Below are 14,253 nucleotides of genomic sequence, written 5' to 3'. Positions count from 1 at the left end.
CGCAGAGCTCCCTGCGAACTATTTATAGGGAAAACTTTGCACGCTGCTGAAAAGCAGCATCTGTTGTGTGGCACACAGTGACCTCCTGCAACAACTTAGTATGGAGAGTGAGTAACGCTGTATTGTCTTTGTAACTGTGGGGGGATTTTATAGAAACAAAATTCGTACCAGAAATGGAAATAGGCACTGCACCTCTGAGGAAAGGAATGTAGGTCCTAGTCACAACAACAAGTAACTAACACCTTTTCTGGGAGTAATTACTGACTTCTACATATCTAAATAATAATGAATTCAAAATTGCTTCTTTATATAGCTTTCTGGCATTCTAGATGGCACCTTGTTGCTTCACCCACATTTCAGTTTAACCTATGATTTAGCTTGATGCTATGGAATTTAACTCTTGGGAGTAATTAGTTGCTCTTCGGACAGGTCACCTCTTTCACAGCAGGACAACCAGGGCTCTCATGGAATTTAAGAAACTTTTTTTCTCTTGGTGAATGTGAACAAAAGAAGAAGAAGAAGAGTTTAGATTTGATATCCCGCTTTATCACTACCCTAAGGAGTCTCAAAGCGGCTTACAATCTCCTTTCCCTTCCTCCCCCACAACAAACACTCTGTGAGGTGAGTGGGGCTGAGAGACTTCAAAGAAGTGTGACTGGCCCAAGGTCACCCAGCAGCTGCATGTGGAGGAGCAGAGACGCGAACCCGGTTCACCAGATTATGAGTCTATCGCTCTTAACCACTACACCACACTGGCTCAAAAGAGGTCTGGTTTCCAAACTGTGAGGAAGTCTGCTAGCCCATGATACAGGAATTGAAGGAATGTTGGGATGTGGACTTCCAGGATACAATAGGTGACACTGAATGGAATGAAGTTTGCAGTATCATAGCCCTCTATGATCTGCTCTGTGTTCACATGAACCAGAAATGTTGGCAGATCCAATATCCAGAACAGAAATCAATCCAGTTTATGGGCAGGGGTGGCCTGGGACATTTTGGCACCTGAAGTGAAACACCCCACTGCCACTCCTGCAATTCTCCATTCTGCAATCCCCCCTTGGAAGGGAGAAGCCGTTGCAAAGCCCCACCACACTGCCAGGGGTGATGATAATAAGAATAAGAATAAGAATAAGAATAAGAATAAGAATAAGAATAAGAATAAGAATAAGAATAATATATTTATACCCCACCCATCTGGGCGGCTCTGGGCGGCTTCCAACAAAATATTAAAATACCATAAGACATCAAACATTAAAAGCTTCCCTAAACAGGGCTGCCTTCAGAGGTCTTCTAAAAGTCTGGTAGTTGTTTTTCTCTTTGACATCTGGTGGGAGGGCGTTCCACAGGGCGGGTGCCACTACCAAGAAGGCCCTCTGCCTGGTTCCCTGTAACTTGGCTTCTTGCAGGGAGGGAACCACCAGAAGGCCCTCGGCACTGGACCTCAGTGTCCGGGTAGAACGATGGGGTGGAGAGAGATGCTCCTTCAGATATACTGGACCGAGGCCGTTTAGGGCTTTAAAGGCCTTCTTCCTGGCCCAGCAGCAGAGCTGAGTTGTGGAATGCCTCCCCCTCTCTGGCTCAGCAGGAGGGGAGACATTCTGCAGAGCTTTGCTGCCAGTCCCTCTCTGCCATTAGAAGCCAGGGAGACTGGCAGCAAAGCTGCACAGCAGAACAGACATGCTACTCCTCGCAGGGTGCCGTCTGAGGCATCTGCTTCACCCCACCTCATGGGCCAGCCGGCTATGCAGCTGGACTAGAAGCTAGCAGAAGCCAGAAAGTGAGAGAGCTATGCTCAATTTCTGCTTGGATCCAAGGTTGTGACTACAGGAGAAGCATTACCTCTTGGGGTGTTAATGCTGCGAACCCTTCCATTGTAGGCTTGCCTATACCAGGTTCAGTGGCGTAGCGTGGGGGGTGCAGGGGGGGCCGGCCGCACTGGGCGCAACATCTGGGGGTTAGGGTTAGGGGGCGCAAATCCACGGGTTAGGGGGCGAAAAGAGAAAATTACTTGCCTTGCCCCGGGTGCTGACAACCCACGCTATGCCACTGACCAGGTTGTATGTATTTGTAAATAAACCATATATCATAGAGACAGCACAGCCTCTGCTGGCCCTCATTCCAAGGAAACAGAACCCCGGGTAAGCACCTGTTACTCCTGGAATCTCTCACCACTTAGAGATTAGGATGGCGTACAACAATATGTTTGTATCATAAAGAATAGAAGCCAAACACTAGTATCTACTCTGATGCCAGCGTAGCTTCTGGCCTTAGCATTATTTTCTGTTGACAATACTGAAATTTTCCCCAGAGATTCACTTTCCCTTTGTTCAGTAATTTCAAAGACCCAGGATTTTGATAGGCTATATTCAATGTAGCTATTGTTTGTGCTAACTCACTTTTCTCCCATATTGATGAGTATCATCACCATTTCAAATGGGTTTCACCGCCTGCCCCTTTTATTGTCAAATATTAAATTTCTTAAAATTGTTTTTCCTTTTTTCATATAAGAATGACAATAAGGTCTGATATTGCTGCCTCACTTGGGGAAATGAGATATCTCAAAATATAAAAAATAGATGCAATTAGGAGGCTGTAAGCTCCCCCTCCCATAAAGCTATGAAGAGTATCTGATGAAAAGACATAGACTTCTTAAAAGAACCTATAACTTATCCCAATATTCTCAGTGCATCAATATTGCATAATTGGGAGAGATGCATTTATGAAGAGATCCATGAATACGTCTTTTTATATGCATGTCATTGAAAAAAGAAAGTCTATTGTCTCAAAAGACAGCTTCAATCTCAGCAACAAATGCTTCTTAATGCCACATTTCTATATTGGTTAGATCTCTGTGCCTAAAATGTTGCTTTCATAAAAGGATAATTGGTATGTGTGTGTGTACACATGGAGGAGAGAGAAAGAGGGGGAGAGTGTATGTGCAGCATACCACCTTAAGGACAGACCTTGCAGGTTGGTAGTGACAAATTCATCTAACCAGGAACTTAATAAATAAATATTTTTTTTAAACAGCATTCATATTAACCAATTGATACTGAGTGGCATGACTAGTGGTCCAGGCAAAAGTCAGCCAACTAGGCCAGTGGTTTTCAACACGGGCAACACTGGCCTCTGCCCCCTTTCCTTGTCTCCCTCTTCTGATGCTCTCTTGTGTCTCTGCCTCCCAAAGGCTTGCACAGCTGTTCGTTGCAGCAGCCCTGACTACAAGCTTCCCAGGCAAGTGATGCCTTTGGGGTTGGCCAGGGGGTGCTTCCCAGGCCCTGTTTGAGGGGGCACCTCTCTTTGGGATGGGGGAGCAGCTCAGAGACCAGGGGGGCAGCTGCAACTGCCCAGGGGACTCCCTAGGTAGGAGAGGGGAGGTGGCTGAGGGAGGTGGCACAAGGGATGGTGTTTGAAAAAGGGTGAGAGGCTGCCAGCTCTGCAGGCAAGGGGTGACATAACTGGGCTCCTGGGCTCCACAGGAATGCCACAGAAAGAATGTTGTTGGTCAAGTGAGCCATGGACTCAAAAAGTTGAAAACCTCTAAACTAGGCAATACGACAATCTAAGCATGAAGCTTCTGGATTAGCTAGACAAGGTGTAAATATCAGGGGTCTGATCTGATGTTCATTCAAAAGGACTAAAGCTTTTACAATACAGTCATACCGCATGTTACGTTTGCTTCAAGTTGAGCGTTTTCAGGTTGTGTCCTGCGGTGACCCGAAAGTACCGGAAAGGGTTACTTCCAGGTTTCGCCGCTTGTGCATGCGCAGATGTGCAAAATGACGTCATGCGCATGCGCAGAAGCGGCGAATTGTGACCTGCGCATGTGCAGACACGGGTTGTGTTCTGCTCATGTTGCGAACGGGCCTCCGGAACGGATTCCGTTCGCAACCAGAGGTACCACTGTATAAGACTTCTGGGATCTTAAGTTAGAGAAAGGAACCCCTAGATTGAAAGAAATACGACTGTATATAATCTCAGCCATCCCATGGAAATACCATCTTAGTTGGATAGCAGTGGGAGGATCAAGAATACATAGATAAACACTGTGTATTGTGAATATGGCATTTTGTCTTTGGCTTGGTGGACATAAATGGCAAAGGCCTGCTGACATAAATTTTTTGCAGTGCAATCACACCTCTGGCATTGTGCACTTTGAGCTCTGCCTGGTACCGGATACTCTATTAAGGGAGCTGGACAGGCGCTTCCAGCCCTACATGAACAAGAGTTTGGGTGGGATGCCTGTCAGGATTTCTTCTAGAAACGATTCGTTTTATTGAGAGCTGTGGGAGAATCGTGGCCGTTGGTTAACAAAGATCCTCACACACATCTGTAGAGTCCACTTGAGGCTGCCAGGTAAAACAACTGCGAATACCAGAAGGAACGGAGGCATGATAGTAAACAAAAAGCAGAAGAATGTAATGAAAAGATCGGCATCAGGGTTTGCAGCGGAAGCATCACAGCTCCAGGATGATACCAGGAGCCAGGGAAGCATCATCACAGTGCTTCTGGAGCGAGGGAACCAGCATTATTACCATATCTGTAATGTGGACATTCTGAATGTATGAGTTTGCTACAACTGAGGTTTGAGAGATACAGAAGTTCAGAGAACAGAAGGCAGAGTTCTCTGAATTTGCAATAAGACCGGGGATGTTGCCTGCAGCGCTTTTTACCCATGACTTGCTATTTCTGCAGAGAAACAAGCATAATCGGTTGAAAAGTAATTTATTTTACGGTGGACTAGAGAATGCGCTTCTCCAACTTCCAACCAATCAAAAGCTGGAGGAAGAAGAAAAAAAAGCTGCTTGTAAGTTTGGTTGAGAATTTAAGTGGAGTATGGGGAATATTGGGAGTACTGCTGGGGTAGAATAAAAGGTAAAGCAAACAGAGATCCCAGAAAGTGAAACGCAGATAGGAAAATGTAATGCACAAATTACAGAACAAGAAAAGCCTACCAATTACCTACGGTTTTTCTCAAATGATGTATTTTAGATTGCTTTAAGCAAAGCATTGTATCTGTGACAGTCGAGATATACAGTCGAGATATTAGTCGAGATATACTTTTCTTTTCTTTTCTTTTCTTTAACGGTGAAATCCAAGGCACGTCTAAGTCCCACTGAGTTCTCTGAAGCTTACTTCCAGGTAACATTAATTTCATAGCATTGCTTACTGAGAAATACACAGATGTGCATGCAACTCTATGCACACATGCTGGGAGTCCTACTGACTTCAATGGGGCTTGCTCCCAAGTAAGTGGAAGAGAGGAGTGCAACTCTAGTGGGAAGATGTTCAAAGCTTTTATTCAATAAATCCAGCAGGTAGGGTTGAGTTCATATAGCTTATTCACTTAGTTTTATTATGCTTATCGCATTTGAATCTGCCAGTCTTCTAAGGAAGTCAGGGCAGTATCCAAGAGTTTCTGCTATTGTATCCTCAGAACAGGTTAGGCTGAAAGACAGAGGTGACTCTGCTGGAGGCTACACTGTGAGAAAAGCAGGAGATTTTTGTTTCCTCAGCTAAGTATGAGAAAAGCCCCTACCTACCCTAGGATGTGCCCTGATTATTATCATTAAAAAAAATCAAACTCCTAGCTTCAGAGGTGCTCACCAATTACAATTACCTGCTTTTCAACCCCACCTCCAGTCATTTAATTTGTGGTGTTTTACAAATGATATTCACAAAGAACCAGAAGTGTGAGTACATTCTCTCCCCCCCTTCTGAAATCAGGTATTTGCATTTTAATTGAATCTTTGTCTGAGAAGGCCACCCTGTTTAGTTTATCAAAAGGAAAAGTGGGAAAGCTATTTCACAGCTCTTGGGAGGGAAAAGACTATTACCTACTTGAATAGTTATTAATTTCCGTTTCGCTTAGATTTATTAAAGAGAGAGAGAGAAGTCAGTAGGGTAGATTCTCGGTTGCTTTTGCTGCAAAACTGCAGACTTAACATAGCCCTTGTGCCAATTTGCCCCAGCTGAGAAATCTGGCCCAGCATCTGGAAAGATGCCTTTTTAATAAAGACAAAAGGTCAGTGTGAGTTTTGATGCATTGTCTTCAATATTAGCACCTTGCAAGATAAAAGGGAGGACTCACTGTGTGTTATTGAGAGCCATTAACATGTCATTCTCCATCCAGGGAGGCAGGAAAGTAGCTCTCCAGTCTATACTGGTCAGCATATCAGAGATGCAAATATGAAAGATTGAAGACAGGCGATATGTTTCTCCTGTATATGAAATATTTTCTTTTCTCCCCTGCTCTCTCTCTCTCTCTTTTAAATAGAGTGCCTTGACACATAATTTATTATGGACTCACTGATGCTCATGTTCAGAAACCCACAGCGTCCACATAATGAGAGCATAATCAAAATTGCAGGCTAGACTTTTTCTCTCTTTAATTCAGATTTTCCATTACTGTGGAAAATCGATCAAGTAAAGATGTTACACATATGCAGTCACTGCCGGTGTGGAAGCGTCTTAGTGCTTTTTTTTCGGGGGGGGGGGGAGCCTATATTACAACACCCCTGTGCTTCCCTTTGCCCTTTGCATGAGCAGATTTGTGCCAAGGTGTGTAATCAAAACGAAAACCCTTGAGGCAGGGGTGCGTAAATTAAAATAATAATTCCTCGCTCCCAGCAGTCTTCGACTGATGTTCAGCTTCAGTTTGAAGCACCTCAAGATCTGATTGGGTTGCTGAGAGTGGTAAAGGGAATCAAATCAGTCCTAATGAATAGTCTGGACTGGAACCCATGTCCCAGTCTAAGTATTGGCCACACTCTATCCACTACAACAGAAGGGCTCTCTACTTAGGGCTGCCATACATCCAAGATTCCCTGGACATACCCAGGATTTATCTGTCGTAAATAGCGTCCAGGAGGAATTTTTGAAAATCGGTTGTAATGTCCAGGGGAACCTGGTTGTATGGTACACAATGTTGGAAACGTTGATTTTGTGGGTGTGGGTGTATTTCCTTAAAAATAGCTCAAAATCATGCAAAAAAAACTTTTGTGTCAGGATCTTCACTTTTTGAAATATGGCATCCCTACTCTACATATCAGCCTGATGATATCTATAGACAGAGGTGTAGCTAGCTGCTCAGGTGCCCGGTGCGGCGCGCGCATCCTGCAACCGGGGGTGGGGCAGCGCTGAGCCTGCAGGCGCCCAAGTGCCCATGTCACTCCCAGGAGGAGAAGAAGAGTTTGGATTTGATATCTTGCTTTATCACTACCCAAAGGAGTCTCAAAGCGGCTAACATTCTCTTATCCCTTCCTCCCCCACCATAAACACTCTGTGAGGTGAGTGGGGCTGAGAGACTTCAAAGAAGTGTGACTGGCCCAAGGTCACCCAGCAGCTGCATGTGGAGGAGCGGAGACGCAAACCTGGTTCCCCAGATTATGAGTCTACCACTCTTAACCACTACACCACACTGGCTCTCACATTGCAGGCCCCACGGTAAGTGCCGGCCCCTGAGTTGTGCCCAATACCAGCCGCATTTGGTTGCATTTGTTGACTGAACTAAAGTTTCGTGAGCCCATTTTTTTCTTTTTCTGTTTTAAACACACATTTTTATCATTTTGTAACACATACCCCAGTGATGATACTCAGGGTACGTCACACATCCCGCACCCCCCTCCTCCGCAACTGTGTATAGGTTAAACTAAGGCTGCACAAATACATCTGCATTTTTCAATTAAACTTAAGACAGGATTACTAAAAAGGTGAGGGCGGGGAAGGTAAAGGACCCCTGAACAGTTAAGTCAAACTGCTAGGTTGGCAGGAGCTGGGACAGAGCAACAGGAGCTCACCCCGTCGCGGGGATTCGAACCACCAACCTTCCGATCAGCAAGCCCAAGAGGCTCAGTGGTTTAGACCACAGCCCCACCTGCGTTCTAGATGAACCATGTTTATTTATTTCAATCGGTCTACTCAGAGTAAAACTTTGCTAACGACTACCCTATAATATGATAATGCATCTATTAGCTGGATATTTCCCTTGTTCATGAAAAAGCAACATGCTCCGTTAAGTAGTTGATCTAAAATGACAAAAAAGGGTATCTGAAAACATGCTCATAATATGCCATCTTGAGGAGGCGAAGTAAGCTCTTATGCTGATGAGGATATCATAACCAATATAATCTCCCTGTCACTCCTGGGGATTCTGAATCTAGATATGCAGCCTATAAATATACCTCACCTACCGCTCAATTAAGTTGTGTTATATATATATATATATAACATGCCATATATATATATATAACATGCCATATAATATATATATATATATATATATATATATATATATATGCTTTCGTAGATTTTCACGGGTACAGGAATGCAGGTTTTGGTGTCCTCGGGTGTCTTCCCGTGTAAAAGTTGGGGTGTCTAGGCGACGTTTCGACGAGGTCTCACTCGTCATCTTCAGGCTGGTGCTTTCGGCTTCTTGTTACTGGAACAGAGCGGGATCTCAATGTTTGAGTTCCTATAAATACTGTAGAGGGGGTGTGGTGTCTAGCCTCCAATGTTCTGGGCAGAGAGGAAGTTCCCAGGCTAGTGTGCCTTTTCTTCTTTTGTTCCTTAATTACTTGAGAGATACCTTGAGTGATTTCTTGAGTGATATCCTGAGTACCACTTAGGTGGGTCATTAGGTGTGGATTAGTTGCTAAAGTCTTTGTGTCTTGACCTCTTGAACTTTGTGAAGAGTTTTCCTGAGAAGATGGCTGTATTGCACTTAGTTGTGCTTTGGCTTGGCTTTGTGTATAGGGGCGAGCTGTGGTTTTGTGGCTTGTGTCAACGCCAACACCAATCAACCACACCAGACCCAAACCCAGACCCTCTCCACAGATGAATTACTGACACCATCCAGTAGCCAATCCATGGTGGCACCTCCGGATGCTGCACCCCCCTGCAATCCCTACACAGATCTGGCTGAACTCAAACATTGAGATCCCGCTCTGTTCCAGTAACAAGAAGCCGAAAGCACCAGCCTGAAGATGACGAGTGAGACCTCGTCGAAACGTCGCCTAGACACCCCAACTTTTACACGGGAAGACACCCGAGGACACCAAAACCTGCATATATATATATATATATATATATATGGCAGGCTAAAATGAGCTGTGATACTTGATATGGTAATTAACTTACTAAACTTAGGCCTTGTTGTCATGGATCCTTGAGTCCATGATGAACATGGAGGAAAGGCATTGCTGTGCTGCATAGAGATGTAGCCTTGTGGACCCATCGCCATGCATGACACATATTTCGGCAACTGTAGTCATCTCAAATATGGAGTGGTTTCTGGGTAAAATGTTTTATGAGAGAGAAAACCTGCATTTGGTCATCAGCGCAATTTTGTATACAATTTTGCCTGGCATGCACATTTTTGCAAGCGGTTATCCCTAATATAATATGTTTTGTGTTATTGTCACTAATATCTGCATTTGTATGCACTATTTCTTCTACTATATACATTTCTGTAGGCATCATTTGGTTGTTGAAACATTTAAGGTGCCACAAGACTCTGGGATGGATTTGCTGCAAACAGAATAACATGGCTTCTGCTCCGGAAATTCTGGTCAGTATAGGTGCAGTTCTGATCCTAAATCCTTGTTAACCCTCCATCACTATTCAAAATTATGATTTAGAATGTCCATTTTGGTCATTTCCCTCTCTACACCTGGAACAGGGAGATGAGTCTTTCTATTAGAATGTCCATTTTGGTCATTTCCCTCTCTACACCTGGAACAGGGAGACAAGTCTTTCTATTTTTAGCTTTACCATAGCTGATTTCTGTAGCTGAGAAAGATGGAACGACTCCAGCTGTAAGACTCTGATGGGAGGGATACACACACACATTTAGAAAGGCATCTTTCCTTTGATTTGGCAACGCTTACCTGGAGGCCTTCAGTTTTCATCATCCCTGCTGCTTGATACTGGCACTTCATCAAACACCCTGCAAAATGCAGACACAATGTTGTGTTTCCTCTGTATACTGCAGCTGGTTTTGCAACCAATAATTATGATAATTATTATTTGCATTCCATTCCAAGACAATAAGATAATGGCCTAATTTCTGGGAAACATGTTTCTGTCTGGAGTGATTTTCCATTTTTAGAATACAAATTGCTTCTGTTGCATGTATGTTCCTAAAGGGGCAAAAATAGTACACTATCTGAGAGAACCTTTTTTTTATTATTAGTTTGTTAGGAGAACATGAGGCTATTTCTCTGTGTTCTCATGTCACACAAGCTCAGAGCACACAAGGGGGAACATCCTTTGAGGTGCCACCTTTTACTAAAGTTCAACTGGAAACAATGCAAAATAGAGCCTTTTGGGTGGTGGCACCCGAGCTTTGGAACTCCTACCCCGCTGAGATATGACCCGTACTGATGCTGCTGAACTACCAGCGCCTATTAAAGACCAGTGCTTTTTTGCCCAGGAGTTTAATGTCAGACTGGAGGATCATGGGCATTTTTGCGGGGGGGGGGGCATGACTTTTGTCGGAGGAGGGGGAAGAACTCAGTTTGCTATGTATTTTTATTGGTTTTTATTGACTGGGGGGCAGCTGCCCCTCCCTGCCCCCCTTGGCTGCACCCATGTGGAGGGTTGTGTGTTTTTCCTCAGTTGTGATCTGTTTCATTTTGTTGTCGGTGTGCTATGATGTGCCAGGGCTGGCGTGTCCCGCTTCGCCACTTGAGGCGAAACAGAAAGTGCCACGCTGCCCTGCCGGTGGCAGAGAATCAGAAGAGCCAGTTTCCAGTGAGATCTCACCAGATCTCGCAAGAGCTCACACACTCTGTGAGATCTCGCAGAACTTGGGTGAGATCTCACAAGATTTTAGCAATACCTCACTGAAAATCCAGATCAATGCTAGTGCCGCTTCTCTGTCAGTGACGGAGGCAGGCAGATGAGGTGGCCATGGATGAGCTGGGTCTGTGATGTGCGTTTTAGCTACTTTTTACTTGTAATGCATGCTGGACCTTTCAGTGAACACTGGGTTAAAAATGTTTTTTATAAATAAACAATGTTGATGATAGTCAATACAGTTGTGGTGCAAAAGTGTTACTGAGACAATATGACTTGGTGGGGGAGGGGCAGTATCATGCACGTGGCTTTGAGAAAACCCTTCCTTACGTTATGCTTAACACATTTTTATTCTGAATAAAGCATTTCAAAAACCACAACTCTCTTTGTGAAAGTGGAACTCTACGTTGCTTTGCTGGTGTTTTAAATTCATCCCGCAATTAAGAAGAGCATAAGAAAGTAAACAAAGAAGTTCTTTAAAAGATACTTCCCTTTGTCGTGTGCAGTCCTGCATAGCAAAGTTCATTGCATTGGCAAGATCCACACTTCAGCTGGTTGCAAGTGACTTATGGGGGTAGTTAGTGCTATTTTACTAGAAAAAGAAGTGTTTGAACTCATCAGGAACGCCTCACTTGTTCTCTTATAATGGCAATGGCACCCACTTGAGAGGTGCCAGAACTGAGTTCCAGTGAGTTCCGGCTGAAAAAAAGACCTGGGGGATAATGGTTTTTGCTTTAAAAGAGACTTTGTGGCGGGAAGGGGGAAAATATCTAAGAAAGAACAAGAGAGAAAAATAATAATCAGCCTCTACTTTTGTCATTCATGCACATCTATAATTAGCAGGTTCAAGTGGGATGCAAAACCCATTCTGAGGAACAACTCAGTTCTTAACAGAAGATCTCTTTTTTTATATATAATAAAAAAAACCCCTCACACTGTAACTGCATCATTTAGGTTCCGGCTACTGAATCTGCTATTCTTCCACTCCCTCTGCAACTATGCAGCAGGTTCTTACAGACCATTCATCAATTGTAATTGGCTCAGATACTGCACTAGCTCTTACCAGAAGACTAACCCATTATTTTGCAGCTTCCAATTCCTGTATATCACCCCTCTTTTGTCCTCCTTTGAAGAGAGAAGTGCTGGGCAGGAAATAGCTCTCTAAGTCAGACGCTTCTCTGTCTGCTGATTTTTTAAAAAAACTTTTTTAAAAAAAGAAGATGACAATGCAGAACTTAAAGCTTAAGAAATACAGCATTCAGTCCTATTGGTCAATTATTTACACCACACTTCGACTGTTACCTCAAATCAATATCACAATGTGATGCAATGCCATTAAAGTTATTTTGGTGCCATTTGGCTTTTATCAGACGGGAAAGTTCAGCTCCTTCAAAATCAAGACCAGTGATTTCTTTGAGGACTTCCAGCAGTCAAGAAGCAGCCCAGTTGCCTTCCCTTGCTTGGGATACACACAAGAGACCTGAGAGAGATGAAAAGGCTCTGATTGGGGATTTGGAGGAAAATCTTCCGTGCATCACGCTTCCGTGCATCACCCCCCAATGCTCTGCCACTAAACAACCCTGAAGCTCCTCCAAAGCTTCTCTTGCCTTTACACCAGTCTTACAACTCTGACAACTTTGAACTGCAAAAATGTTCATAGTTTGTGCATGCATGTGGCACATGATGAGACAAGACAACAATGTACAAAGTTTACTTTCTGGGTAGGGAAATGCCACAGGTATAATGCGTTAGGGCTTAAGCAGACGGGTGCACGGTTGCTGCTGCTGAGCCACTTATCACCCATATGTCTCCCCAGCAATGACAGATAAAAGAAATATCTGGCCCTGATGTGCCATCTGAAAGTGCTGTCTTTAATTTGCCCCAGAGAGCAGGAAGGTGTTAAACAGATAAGGCCAGAAGCTACTCCCAGTGAAGTCAGTTTGGGGAAATTATTTTAACTCCATTGGCAGAAAACCAATAAAGGCATTTTAATCTGTGAGAGCTGTAAGCATAAACCTACACAGGATATCAAAGGAAAATCAAAAGTATATTGTAAATAAGTGAATCTTAGGGATGGGAAAATATAAGAGGCGCTACATCTTGGCATAAGCCCTTAATGTATGTGCTTTAATTCTTCCTAAGTGCTTTATACCAAATCACTGTTTACTGAGTTGGGTTGTGGGTTTAATGAGAGACCTATGGAAAGAAAAAGCCGAAGAAGTCCAGTATAAAATCATGAATATATTAAACTGACTCAGATCCGTGTTTATTAGATTTACTGATTTCTACAACTAGGTGGAAATCAGTGTTCGCCACACAAAAGCCTAATAATAAATAGCCTTGTGTCTGTTTCTTTTCACAATTCTCATTTAAATCATCTCTTGGGCATACTCAACTAGTTTCTGATATTGCCAACTGACTTTGCTTGTGGTTATGTTCATTCTTTTCATTTTCCTTTTGTAAAGGTTACTTGGCTTTCTTCCAGTTGCTATGGCTTTCCTGCAAGCTTTCTAAATATTCTGCTCATGGATACAATATTATCTGTATCTTGATAAAGGTTAGAGAGTAAGCATGGGAAAGAAATAATAAGCTACTATGAAGGCACAAGTGTGTTGCAGAAAGTGCTTCAGAGCTGATACAAATCTGGAATTCTCCTCCAGCAATGTCATCACGTCTTTCACATGCTAAGTTTTAAAATTTAATTTACTATACAGGAAAGGTGGGGTGGATTAAAAAATAAATACAAATGACATTTCCTAAAAGAATGTGTACGATTTCGCAACTGTGAAGAATTAATTAAATCTAACAAGCAAGCAGCAGCAAGAACATGATTGCAATCCTGCTTGCCCCATGCATATGGTGCAAGGTGCATGGGGCAAACAGGAACTGTAAGCTAGCCAAGTAACCTAAGGAATATTATAGGAACGGCTAGGCCTGTACAAAAGGAGCCGGCTTCATTTCAACCAGGCTGTTGGCATGTCAAATAAAAAAGCCCCCGTTTTGACAATCATAAACAGTTTCATTTTCACCCCTTAGGGATGATTCTTCCCAATCCAGATGCTCATCAGTTCCTGTTAGCTTACCCCCAGGAGTCAGTTTAAAAGCTGCTCTCTCTTAATACTGCAACCTGGGGCCACTGAATGAAGTTGGATGGACAAAAGTACCGTATTTTTTGCACCATAACACTCACTTTTTTCCTCCTAGAAAGTAAGGGGAAATGTCTGTGCGTGTTATGGAGGGAATGCCTACGGGTGGCGGGGGGGGGGGGATCTGCTGAAGTCGTGAGCAGAGGATCCATGGTTCCCCTTCCTTCCCTCCTCCGTGGCTTGCTTTGAAACAGCAAAGCGGGAGAAAGCCGCTGAGTGGGGAGGAGAGAGGGACAGAGAGCCTGCTTCTTTAAAGGAGCCAAGTGGGAGAGGAGAGGAGCCTTCTCCTCTTATACCCCTCTTCTGCATT

At 43.7% G+C, this 14,253-nt stretch overlaps 1 long non-coding RNA gene across 2 annotated transcripts in view; it reads right to left on the bottom strand.

The window, feature by feature from the left end:
- Positions 1–9,558: 9,558 nt before the first annotated feature.
- LOC310840805 overlaps positions 9,559–14,253 on the bottom strand; it is a 134,217-nt gene continuing 129,522 nt past the window's right edge. For both annotated transcript variants that reach the window (XR_014562154.1, XR_014562155.1), the window contains 2 exons: positions 9,733–9,946; positions 9,559–9,670 (listed from right to left, as the gene is read on the bottom strand). This is a non-coding gene — a long non-coding RNA (uncharacterized lncRNA). The remainder of the gene's footprint in view (positions 9,671–9,732; positions 9,947–14,253) is intronic.

This window comes from Podarcis gaigeae (assembly GCF_964106915.1).
Source record: "Podarcis gaigeae genome assembly, chromosome: 3".
Taxonomy (NCBI): Eukaryota; Metazoa; Chordata; class Lepidosauria; order Squamata; family Lacertidae; genus Podarcis; species Podarcis gaigeae.
The sequence above is the reverse complement of the archived record's forward strand: the minus strand, read 5'-3'. Positions and strand labels throughout refer to the sequence as shown.